Source organism: Enhydra lutris, unplaced genomic scaffold (assembly GCF_002288905.1).
Source record: "Enhydra lutris kenyoni isolate GAN:26980312 unplaced genomic scaffold, ASM228890v2 scaffoldscaffold10, whole genome shotgun sequence".
In the NCBI taxonomy this organism is placed as follows: Eukaryota; Metazoa; Chordata; class Mammalia; order Carnivora; family Mustelidae; genus Enhydra; species Enhydra lutris.
The window spans coordinates 36292227-36303277 of NW_019154094.1; positions in this window are offsets into that span (position 1 = coordinate 36292227).

An 11051-nucleotide genomic window follows, 5' to 3' on the forward strand; every position below is an offset into this window, starting at 1 on the left:
CTTCATTTCAGAAGCATTCTCTTTATCAACCTTGTGTCATCTCCTGAACAGAACATATTCTTTGAGAACACTACATATTTTAGGTGTTCTTGTTGTCTTAGTTAAATCAGAATGTTCCATTTGACATACCCACGTGCACACAGGCACAGCGTCCCTGGATCTTTTCTCCAGGCAAACTGAGTCGGGACTATAAGTGTCCCTTTTGGGGGGATAGGGTATGTCAGGGAAGAAATTGGGTCCTCAGGGCAACAGTTCTCTCTCTCGTGGCCCTGCTGGGTTCCCTCTCCAGCTTCTGGGATAACATCGATGTGTAGCATTCCAACACCATCTTCTCATCTGGGACCTTAACATGTCTCCCACTCTGGCATTCCATCCCTCTTATGCTCAGGAGTAGGGACCTGTGCCTCAGGGCCACTAATGTACGCCAGGGGCCATAGGCTGGGGTAAGATCTGTTTTGTATGAAGTCTCAAACCCCCTTGATTGCTGGGCATTGATGTGTACCAGTTGGTGAGACCGAGGGTGAAGGCATTACTGCACGCTAATCCTGGTGGTTAACCTTCCAGACTACCCCGTCTAAAGTTGGAGGCTGCCCGGGATCTGTAGGGCTAGAGGCAGAATACTGTCTAGTGCCAGTCATGAAACGAGGGATCTTTGAGCCAAGTTCAAAGCTTGCTTGTTTTCTTTTTGGAAATCAGAATGTCAACAACTGTGTTATATCTTGCAGGGCTTTTGCTGTTTTCTTTTGTTCTGTGTTGCAGGATACCCGGTGGGGGAGGGCCACGGAGGGGAGTTGCTAAAGAGATTCCCGGGCTCCGTGCTTTGCCCCAGTTCTGCCCTGATTGTGAACAGATGTCATCCTTTGGAACAGCTGTGAGCCCGCACCGTCCTCAAGTTCCCCTAGGTAGTTAGTTAGTGTCTGGAGTCTGGTAGACCCGAGGAATACAGTTTTGCAAAACTCTTCCAGAAAGCTGCCCTGTTAGGCCAGGCTGTCTTCATCTCCTGCCACAGGATTCTCTGTTGGTACGGGGCGGGCTTTGCTGCTTTCAGTGATGTGACTCAGGAGCTCCATTTCCAGAATAGTAGGTGACAGAGGAAGTGTTGGCTGGCTTCCAGCTCTGCTGGCCTTTGTGAGGAACCAGCTTCCATGTTCATGTGCTTTCCTGCAGTTTGTTCTAGCTCTTCTACCTGAATTTAGTCTGTGTCTCCTCATCCCAGGTTCTTTGTCCTGGATTGGTGGGGCAGGCACATGTCACTAAAGTCATTGTGTGTTTCTGCACCAGGGTGGTGTCTGTGCAGGTGAATTTTAGAGGAGGCTCTGTGTGCAACCCGAGGGCTTGAAAGTGGCTCCCCTTCCGTCCCTCCCCTCCCCCACCAAAGAAAAATACCCTCTTAGCCATTTCCTTAGCTCAGTTTATTGAATGATTGCAGACTGTAATTCTTTTCTTTGGATCTTGTGGACTGAACATCAGACATCCTTTTCTTCTCTCTGTAGGGCTCCAGAGGTCTTTCTCTTTTGACACTTTCAAATTTAATGCTGGTGAAAAGGTAGGGCTGAATGATTGCTCTAACCAGAGTACCTGAGCAGGGACTTCTGAAGAAAACCTTGGTCTTTTCTTTTCCATTCCCAGACATCCAGCTCCTTCTCTAGTGCCTCTTCCCTGCAGGGCAGGGACCCTTGTGAAAGAGGGAAGGTGGGCTGGCTGGGTGTGTCCCAGGTTTTGCAGGGCTCAGGGTTCTGTTCCTGCTGGAGTTTGGATGTGAATCCGGGAAAAAGTACCTGTGGACCTTCCTGATTCATTATACCCCCTTTCCCTCTTTCTGAGAGGCAGAGAAATAATATTTTTAAAAGGTATTTTGTTTTAGTTTTAAATAGCAAAACACAAGCTGCATTTTTATTTATTATGCACAAGAAAGGTAAATCTGTTTTTACAAAAAAATCTGGAGTTGGAAACTCTGGGAAAACCTATTGAGATACACACATGCTTCTCTCTCTGTAATGTGCAATATGCTTTGCAACTATAGATGATATTTTATGTTTAATCTGTAAATAAGAAATGTATTTAAATTAAGAGGGAGCTTTTTGTAAAAGGACCAAATGTTCTTTTATAAATGTACTAAGAAATATCTTGTTCTTTGAAATTTATTAGGATTTTTATGAGTAATTTTTATTAAAAGATTTTTTTTTGAATTGTCATTTTGTTTCTCCTTTATATACTCATATATATATATATATATATATATATATATATATATATATATAAACAAGGGGGAAAACCCTTTAAAGGAAATTATAAAACTAGACAAATAAAAACTTTATTTGTGGGTTTGGTTTTTTGTTTTTTGTTTTTTGTTTTTTACAGCTGAGCCCTGAGTAATACTACCCCATTTTTGTCTGTCACACCTCCCGTTGAACTGTCCTTGCTATGTGGCTGAGAGTAACGATTTTCATCTTGTCCCTCCCCTCCTCCCTGCAGCAGCCTCCTTTCTCCCAGGCACTGACTTGTTCATTCACAGTTCTTGTTGCCATTTATCTGAGTCTCTCTAGGTTCTGGAACCCATTCTCCGTTATCTTAGCAAGGTGGTTCATTTCTCCTGACCTCTTGCAGGCTAAGTGGGGGTAATAGTTCATGAGGTCCGCTTGGGGTGCACTGGTCTGGGGGAGGCATGAGCCAGGAGGGTTTGAAGTGGGATGGCTTCCATCCCTACTGCTACCTGAGTTGTGATGGAACGTGGAAGAAGATGGCTGATTCTGCCCCTGTGACACCTTGGTGTCCCACCTTTGTGTTCCAGGCAGTTCTAACGGGGCTTTTAAAAAACTGAATTGCAGCAAGGAGAAGGAGGGAGCCCTGCGATCAGAAGTACCTTGCTGGTTGTAAAGCACACTGGCCTGGGGTGCTGGGGTGAAGGGTCTAACCCTTGATCTCAGCTCAGGTCTTAATCTCAGGGTGTGAGTTCAAGTCCCATATTGGGCTCCACACTGGGTGTGGAGCTTACTTAAAAAAAAAAGGAAAAAGTACACTGCCCCTTTGTAAGGGTTGTTGGTGGTGTGTTTATGAAGCCTTACGGGTTTGTAACCCTCCTGACAAGATCAGGCAGGGTCCCTATGCCACAGGGTCAGCTGAAGAGCCTCAAGAGGGGGAGCACCAGTGTCCTCGGTCAGCCGTGGTGAGTGTCCTAGAGCTTCCTTCCAGACATTGCAGGGGAGCACGAGGGCTGAGGGGGCCTCTGGATCCATACTGTGTGAGGTACAGTCCTAACTCTACTGATGAGCCTTGCACCAAGTTATTACAAGGTACACAATCTTGTGGGGCCTCAGTTTCCCCATCTCTTATATAGAATGATAGCTGCAGTCCATATGCATAAGGTGGATGGAATGGATTAAAAGGCATACCGTGCTGAAAATGGCACCTGGCGCGTAGTAGCCCTGTGTGTGCATTTCCTGTAATTAGGGCCAAGTTGGCTTTGATTCCCAGAATAAGCTGTAGGATTTTTACATGGACCCTGAGGAGGGATAAGAACTTGGACTGGCACGAAGAGGCTTGGGCCTAGCCCAGGCTGGTTCTTCTGGATCAGCAGCTTGGATCAGGGTCTCACATTGTTTGTAAAGCCAGATACTAGCACCTTAACTCGCAGGGTTCTTGTGAGAGCAGAATGAGCTCCATTTTACCAGAGCCTTGTGGGTGCCAGCAGCTGACAGCTTCACATCAAAATTTAATCGGAAATACACAGCTGGGTTTTTTTTAATAGTATGTTCTTTTTTGTTTTTTCATTTTTTTTAAATTTACAATCAATTAATTAACATAATATTAGTTTCAGAGGGAGAGATCAGTGATTGATCAGTCTTATATAATACCCAGTGCTCATTACATGATGTGCCCTCCTTAATGCTCAGATACCCCAGCACCCCCCCTCCACTAGCAACCCTGTTTGTTTCCTATGGTTAAGAGTCTCTTATGGCTTATCTCCCTCCTGGTTTTATCTTATTTTATATTTTCCTCTCTTCCCTTATGATATTCTTTTTTGTTTCTTAAATTCCACATCTGAGTGAAATCATGTGATGATTGTCTTTCTCTGATTGACTTAGTTTGCTTAGCATAATACCCTCTAGTTCCATCCATGTTGTTGGAAATGGCAAGATTTCATTTTTTTGATGGCTGAGTAGTAGTCCATTATATATATGTATATATACCACATCGTTATCTATTCATCTGTCAATGGGAATCTGGACTCTTTCCACAGTTTGGCAATTGTGGACATTGCTGCTATAAACATTGGGGTGCAGGTGCCCCTTCAGATCACATTTGTATCTTTAGGGTAAATACCTAGTAGTGCCATTGCTGAGCTGTAGGGTAGCTCTATTTTCAACTTTTTTGAGGACCCTCCATGCTGTTTTCCAGAGTTGCTGCACCAGCTTACATTCCCACCAACAGAATACTTTGCTGTTCTGTCCATCTTAGGATGTCAGAATGTGAGGTGCAGGGTGGTTAGGGGTGAGGCCTGTGCCCCACACTCCCCAGGGAGTTGTGGGCAAGTGCCTGGCACAGTCTGCTCCTCACACAAACAGGCCTCCAAATGTGTGTGTGTGCACATGTGTGTGCATACACATGTGGCCTAAAGCCTACCGTATTCAAGCCTCATCAAAATTCTGGGAGGTCAGTTTTGTTATTCCATTTCTACAGCTGAGGACACTGGAAGGTAAGCATCTCTGCCCTAGGTCACAGCTGAACCACTCTGAACCCATGACCTCAAGTTCTCCTAAGTACCAAAATGAATAGTTTGGCTCTAGTTCCAGGATGGAGAGAAGGGGTTCTTTGCTGTAGGGAATATCCTGGGCCATTCCAGAGGGATATTGCTCAATCCTTGGTCTGAGACCTCAGTGGACCCTTCCACAGTGGGGGAGGCTGAAGGTCGGGACAGGGCAGCAAACCTGCTTCTGGATTCCTGGGACCCCAGCCTAAGGCACCTTGGCCCTCCCGGCTTCTGAGATTTAAGAACTCCAGAAGCTGCAACTCATTCCACAAATCAGAATATTTCCTGTGCCAGGGTGGGGGCTGGGGGGGAAGAGGCACTGAGCCTGCCCTCCCTCCAGCCAATAGAAAGCCGCTTTGCAAAAAAGGATTTGTTATCCAATTGCTAGAGTCATTTATCAAATGATTATTTATTGTACCTATTATTTTTAAATTTAGAAGCACCTTATAGAAACTGACTCAGAAAGTGATAGAAAATTAATACCAACTTTGACATATATCTGATGCTACCTTTAAAGAATAAATGCCTTCGTCTTGTCACCTCCCTTAAGTATATTTACAGCAAGACCCCGGAGCTGTAGTGTTAACACAATTCGGAGGAAATAACTACCACGTAACCTAATAGGCTAAGCTGGTCCTTGTTTTCAAGCTCTTTGGCCCTTGTAGGCTTATTGCTGATGGGAAAAGCCTAATTTCATTTTTCAGTCCTAATAAATGTGGTCATTAACACAAGAGCCCTCTCCCTTCTGCATCCCAGCACGGAATGAGGCTGTACAAAGTTTTGCTGTGTTTGCTACAGGAGCAGAAGGAGGCCTGTGAGCTCCTGATCCGGGCTCTGTTGCCAACAAGCAACAGTTGGGAAGGGAAGAGGCAGTTTGTTTCCCAAGAAGTAGTTCCCGCAGAACCTTTGGTGCTCCAGAAGTTTCTACACTCCAGGGCTGTGCACACAGAGCGGTGAGCTTCTGGGTGCATGAGACATAGGCCCTCCCTTCACTTTGGAGAGGGATCGCGGGGGCTGAGAACCGGCAGGTCACAGGTCAAGCCTCAAGCAGAGCCATTTTCAGTGAAAGTACATACGTGTACTTTTATGCTGTGTGTGGTGAGGATTTGGAATTTCCTTTAAAGACAGGGGTTGTCAGACTCTGAAGTTCCTTGGAGTCACGTGGAGTGTTTGTAGAAATGCAAATTCCTGGGCTCTACCCTAGAGCTTCTGACTTAGTAGGTCTGGGGCAGGGCCTGAGAATCTGCATTGCTAAACAGTGTCTGGGTGAGCCTCACTTTTTTAGAGCATGTTTTTTTAAAAAACTTAAATTCAATTAACATATAGTGTATTATTAATTTCAGAGTTGGTGTTCAGTGACTCATCAGTCTTATATAATACCCAGTGCTCATTACCTCATGTGTCCTCCTTAATCCCCATCACCCAGTTACCCTCCTCCCCTGCAGCAACTCTCTGTTTGTTCCCTATGATTAAGGGTCTCTTATGGTTTGACTCCCTCTCTAATTTTGTCTTGTTTTATTTATTTATTTATTTATTTATTTCCTCTTTTTTCCTTTCTCAAAGATTCCATTTATTTGACAGAGAGAGAGATCACAAGTAGAGAAAGAGAGAGAGAGAGGAGGAGGCAGGCTCCCTGCCTAGCAGAGAGCCCGATGTGGGACTCGAGCCCAGAACCCTGAGATCAGGACCCAAGCCAAAGGCAGAGGCTCAACCCACTGAGCCACCCAGGCAGCCCCTGTCTTGTTTTATTTTTATTTTATTTCCTTCCCTTCCCCTATGATCCTCTGTATTGTTTCTCAAATTCCTCATATCAGTGAGATCATATGATAATTGTCTTTCTCTGATTGACTAATTTTGCTTAGCATAATACCCTCTAGTTCCATCCATGTTGTTGCAAATGGCAAGATGTTGGCAAGGAAGTGGAGAAAGGGGAACCCTCTCACACTGTTGGTGGGAATGAAAGCTGGTGCAGCCACCCTGGAAAACAGTGTGGAGGTTCCTCAAAAGTTGAAAATAGAGCTACCTTACGACCCAGCAATTATACAACTGGGTATTTACCCTAAAGATACAAATGTAGTGATCTGAAGGGACATGTGCACCCCAATGTTTATAGCAGCAATGTCCACAATAGCCAAACTGTGCAAAAAGCCCAGATGTTCATTGACAGATGAATGGATAAAGAAGATGTAATATGTGTGTGTGTGTGTGTGTGTGTGTGTGTGTGTGTATGTGTGTGTATTTTATTTTATATATATATATATATATATATATATATATATATATATATATATATATATAATTTAGCCATCAAAAATCAATGAGCCTGGTTGCTGCCAATCTGGGGACCACAGTTTGAGAATCCTGCTTAAAGCTTTCCCCTTGGAGCATCTTCCAGAATAAAGGACACTCTTAACTTTTCCATGTTTTGTAGGGGGTGATCTGGGTTTTGGAGGGATGTCTTTCATGAAAAATGATATAAAATTATGAACACAAAATTGGAAATGCAAAAGTAAATATGTATATAGGATGAGAAAAAAATCACAACAAATCACAAATATTAAAAAGCTGACAAATACCACAACACACATCCCATAAAAATTATAATGGTTTGATGAAAATTACCCGAGGTACCTCTTTTCCTACACTTTTTGCTTATATACATTTTGATTAGTCTCTATATTTATACTTATATGAATCCGTATATTTTGTGCCTCACATTTGTGTGCTCCTTCCCTGACATAAACACTTAACCCTCTGCTTACAGAACCTCAGCTTCCTGGTAGTTAGAGCAAAGAAAGAAAGTAGTTGGGTTCTTGGCCTCTCATTGTCTAGCCAAACCTACTTCTTCAGTAGAAGACAAGTGGTTCTGAGCCTGAAGAGTTTGTGGAGAGTTGGGGAAGGGACATTCCACTACATTCTTCATTACCTTTTTTAAAAACTAAGATCCCATAGCTAGCATTCAATTCTTAAATTTCATGTCTAACACTTGGACTAAGCTGAGGTGGGAGTCATTACTTCCATTTTGCACACCGCACGAGGAAACAGATTCAGAGAAGCGTAGCATCAGCCCAGCGTCACCCAGCCAGTAACTGGTAGAGTCAGAATCGGAATGCAGGATTTGAACATCTGGCTGTAGCAGATAAATCATATCAGTATCTTATAGGCGCCATGTGGGGCAGTTTTTGTTTTGGCTCTCTGTAAGTTGATTAGCATTGAACAGTGGTTTGTAGCCTTTTTAAAGAGCTTATAAAATTCTTCAAATAAACTATTATGCAATGGCTGAATTTTTAAAACAGATGGAAAAACAAACAAAATAACAATGCTGCAAACTTGTACCTCCAGTTAAATATGGGAGAGAATGGGGAACTCTGAACCCTCCCACCTCCACCAGCCAGCTCTGCTTTACAAGAACAAAATGTCCCCAAGAAACTCACTGAGATAGCCATTCACTGTTTCCTTTACTAGTAGGGTTTTTATTTTTCAGGTTTTAATATGGTCTGCGGTCTTCCACAAAAAATGGCCTCAGCCTCAACCACCAGTCTTTGTTGCCTGTCTTTTATTAGTAGGAGGATATTCTCAAGTTCAAAGGCATGATTTGAATGACCCAAACAGTTGCCTCAGCAGTGGATCAGCATGGATCTGGGGGAAGGGGCAAGAGGGAGGTACAAGCCCAGTGCTTCTGCCACTTAGGTGCTCAAGGAGAAATGTCTTCAATTTATAAGAAAGCAGTAATCATGTCAGAAATAAGTGAACTCGGGAAGGGGGAAAAGCAAGATGGTGGAGAAGTAGGAGACCTAAATTTTGTCTGGTCCCAGGAATTCAGCTAGTTACGAAACCATTCTGAACACCTACCAACTTGACAGGAGATGGAAGAAAAGAATAGCGCCAACTCTATGAACAGAATAGCAACCACTTTCTGGAAGGTAGGATGTGGGGAGAAGTGATTCTGAGGTGGTATTTGGGAAGATAGACCATGGCGGGAGGAGACCTCCGTCAGCTGGCTCTCAGCAAGTGATAGAAAAGCACAGCACAAAATCAGAACTTTTAGAAGTCTTCTCCACTGAGAGACGTTGTCCCAGTGGCTAAGTGGGGGGTGGAGCCCTTGTAGGGACAGTGTGGTCTCAGGACCCTTGGGGTCACAAAAAGACAGGTGCCTGAGTGCAGCAGACCTCCCAGGTATCAGAGCAGGGAAGCAAAGATGGAGACAAGGAGGGCGCTCTCAGCTCAGGGTTGCCATAAACTGTGATTCATGGTACAGTCAGGCCACTGCTCTGGGAGCAGGGACCCACCAAACAGCAGATCCTATGAGACTCACCTTACTCCCTGGGAGGAGTGGTGTGGGAGTGCACCGCAGGAATCTGCTGGGTTTAGAGACTCTAAACGTGCCCGTGCACCAGAGATAGAAACACTTGGTCACAGGCTGGGTGAGCTTGTAGTGCAGCCAGGGACCAGGGAGACAGGAGGGATTAACTGTTTTTCTCTGAGGGTGCACTGAGGAGTGGGGACCTGAGTGCTCGGCTCCTCTGCCAGAGATTGTGAGGCTGCCATTTTCATTCTCGTTCTCCAAAGCTGTATGGAAAGCATTCAGGGAACAAAAGCTTCCAGAAGAATTTTACCAAACATTTAAAGAATGTTTGTTTAAAAACTGTTCCAAAAAATAGAAATGGAAGGAAAACTTCAAACTCATTTTATGAGGCCAGCATTACCTTGATCCCAAAACCAGACAAAGACCCCATCAAAAAGGAGAATTACAGACCAATATCCTTGATGAACATGGATGTAAATATTCTCACCAAAACAGTAGCCAATAGGATCCAACAGTACACTAAAAAGATTATTCACCACGACCAAGTGGGATTTATTCCTGGCCTGCAAGTTTGGTTCGACATCTGCAAATCAATCAATGTGATACAATACATTAATAAAAGAAAGAACAAAACCATATGATACTCTTAATAGATGCAGAAAAAGTGTTTGACCAAGTACAGCATCCTTTCTTGATCAAAACTCTTCACAGTGTAAGGATAGAGGGTACATACCCCTCAGTATCACAAAAGCCGTCTCTGAAAACCCACAGCAAATACCATTCACAGTGGGGAAAAACACAGCTTTCCCTCTAAGGTCGGGAACATGGCAGCGCTGTCCATTATCACCACTGCTATTCAACATAGTACTAGAAGTCCTAGCCTCAGCAATCAGACAACCAAAAGAAAAGGCATCCGAATTAGGCAAAGAAGTCAAATTCCACTCTTTGCAGATGATAAGATACTTTATGTGGAAAGTCCAAAAGACTCCACTCCAAAACTGCTAGAACTCTTACAGGAATTCAGGAAAGTGTCAGGATATAAAATCGATGCACAGAAATCAGTTGCATTTCTATACACCAACAAGAAGACAGAAGAAAGAGAAATTAAGGAGTCAAACCCATTTACAATTGCACTCCAAACCATAAGATACCTAGGAGTAAACCTAACCAAAGCGGCAAAGAATCTGTACTCAGAAAACTATTAAAGTACTCATGAAAGAAATTGAGGAAGACACAAAGAAATGGAAAAACATTCCATGCTCATGGATTGGAAGAACAAATATTGTGAAAATGTCTATGATACCTAGTGCAATCTACACATTTAATGCAATCCCTATCAAAATACCATCAACTTTTTTTTAAGGAAATGGAACAAATAATCCTAAAATTTATATGGAACCAGAAAAGACCCCGAATAGCCAAAGGAATGTTGAAAAAGAAAGCCAAGTTGGTGACATCACAATTCCAGACTTCAAGCTCTATTACAAAGCTGTGATCGTCAAGACAGTATGGTACTGGCACAAAAACAGACATATTGATCTGTGGACATAATAGAGAGCCCAGAAATGGACCCTCCACTCTATGGTCAACTAATCTTCGACAAAGCAGGAAAGAATGTCCATGGAAAAAAGACAGTCTCTTCAACAAATGGTGGTGGGAAAATTGGACAGCCACATGCAGAAGAATGAAACTGGACCATTTCCTTAAACCACACACAAAAATAGACTCAAAATGCATGAAAGACCTCAATGGGACACAGGAATCCATCAAAATCCTTCAAGAGAACACAGGCAGCAACCTCTTCAACTTCAGACACAGCATTTTCTTCCTAGAAACAGCATCAAAGGCAAGGGAAGCAAGGGCAAAAATGAGCTATTGGGACTTCATCAAGATCAAAAGCTTTTTCACAGCAAAGGAAACTGTCAACAAAACCAAAAGACAACTGACAGTCTGGGAGAAAATATTCACGAATGACATATCAGATAAAGGGCTAGT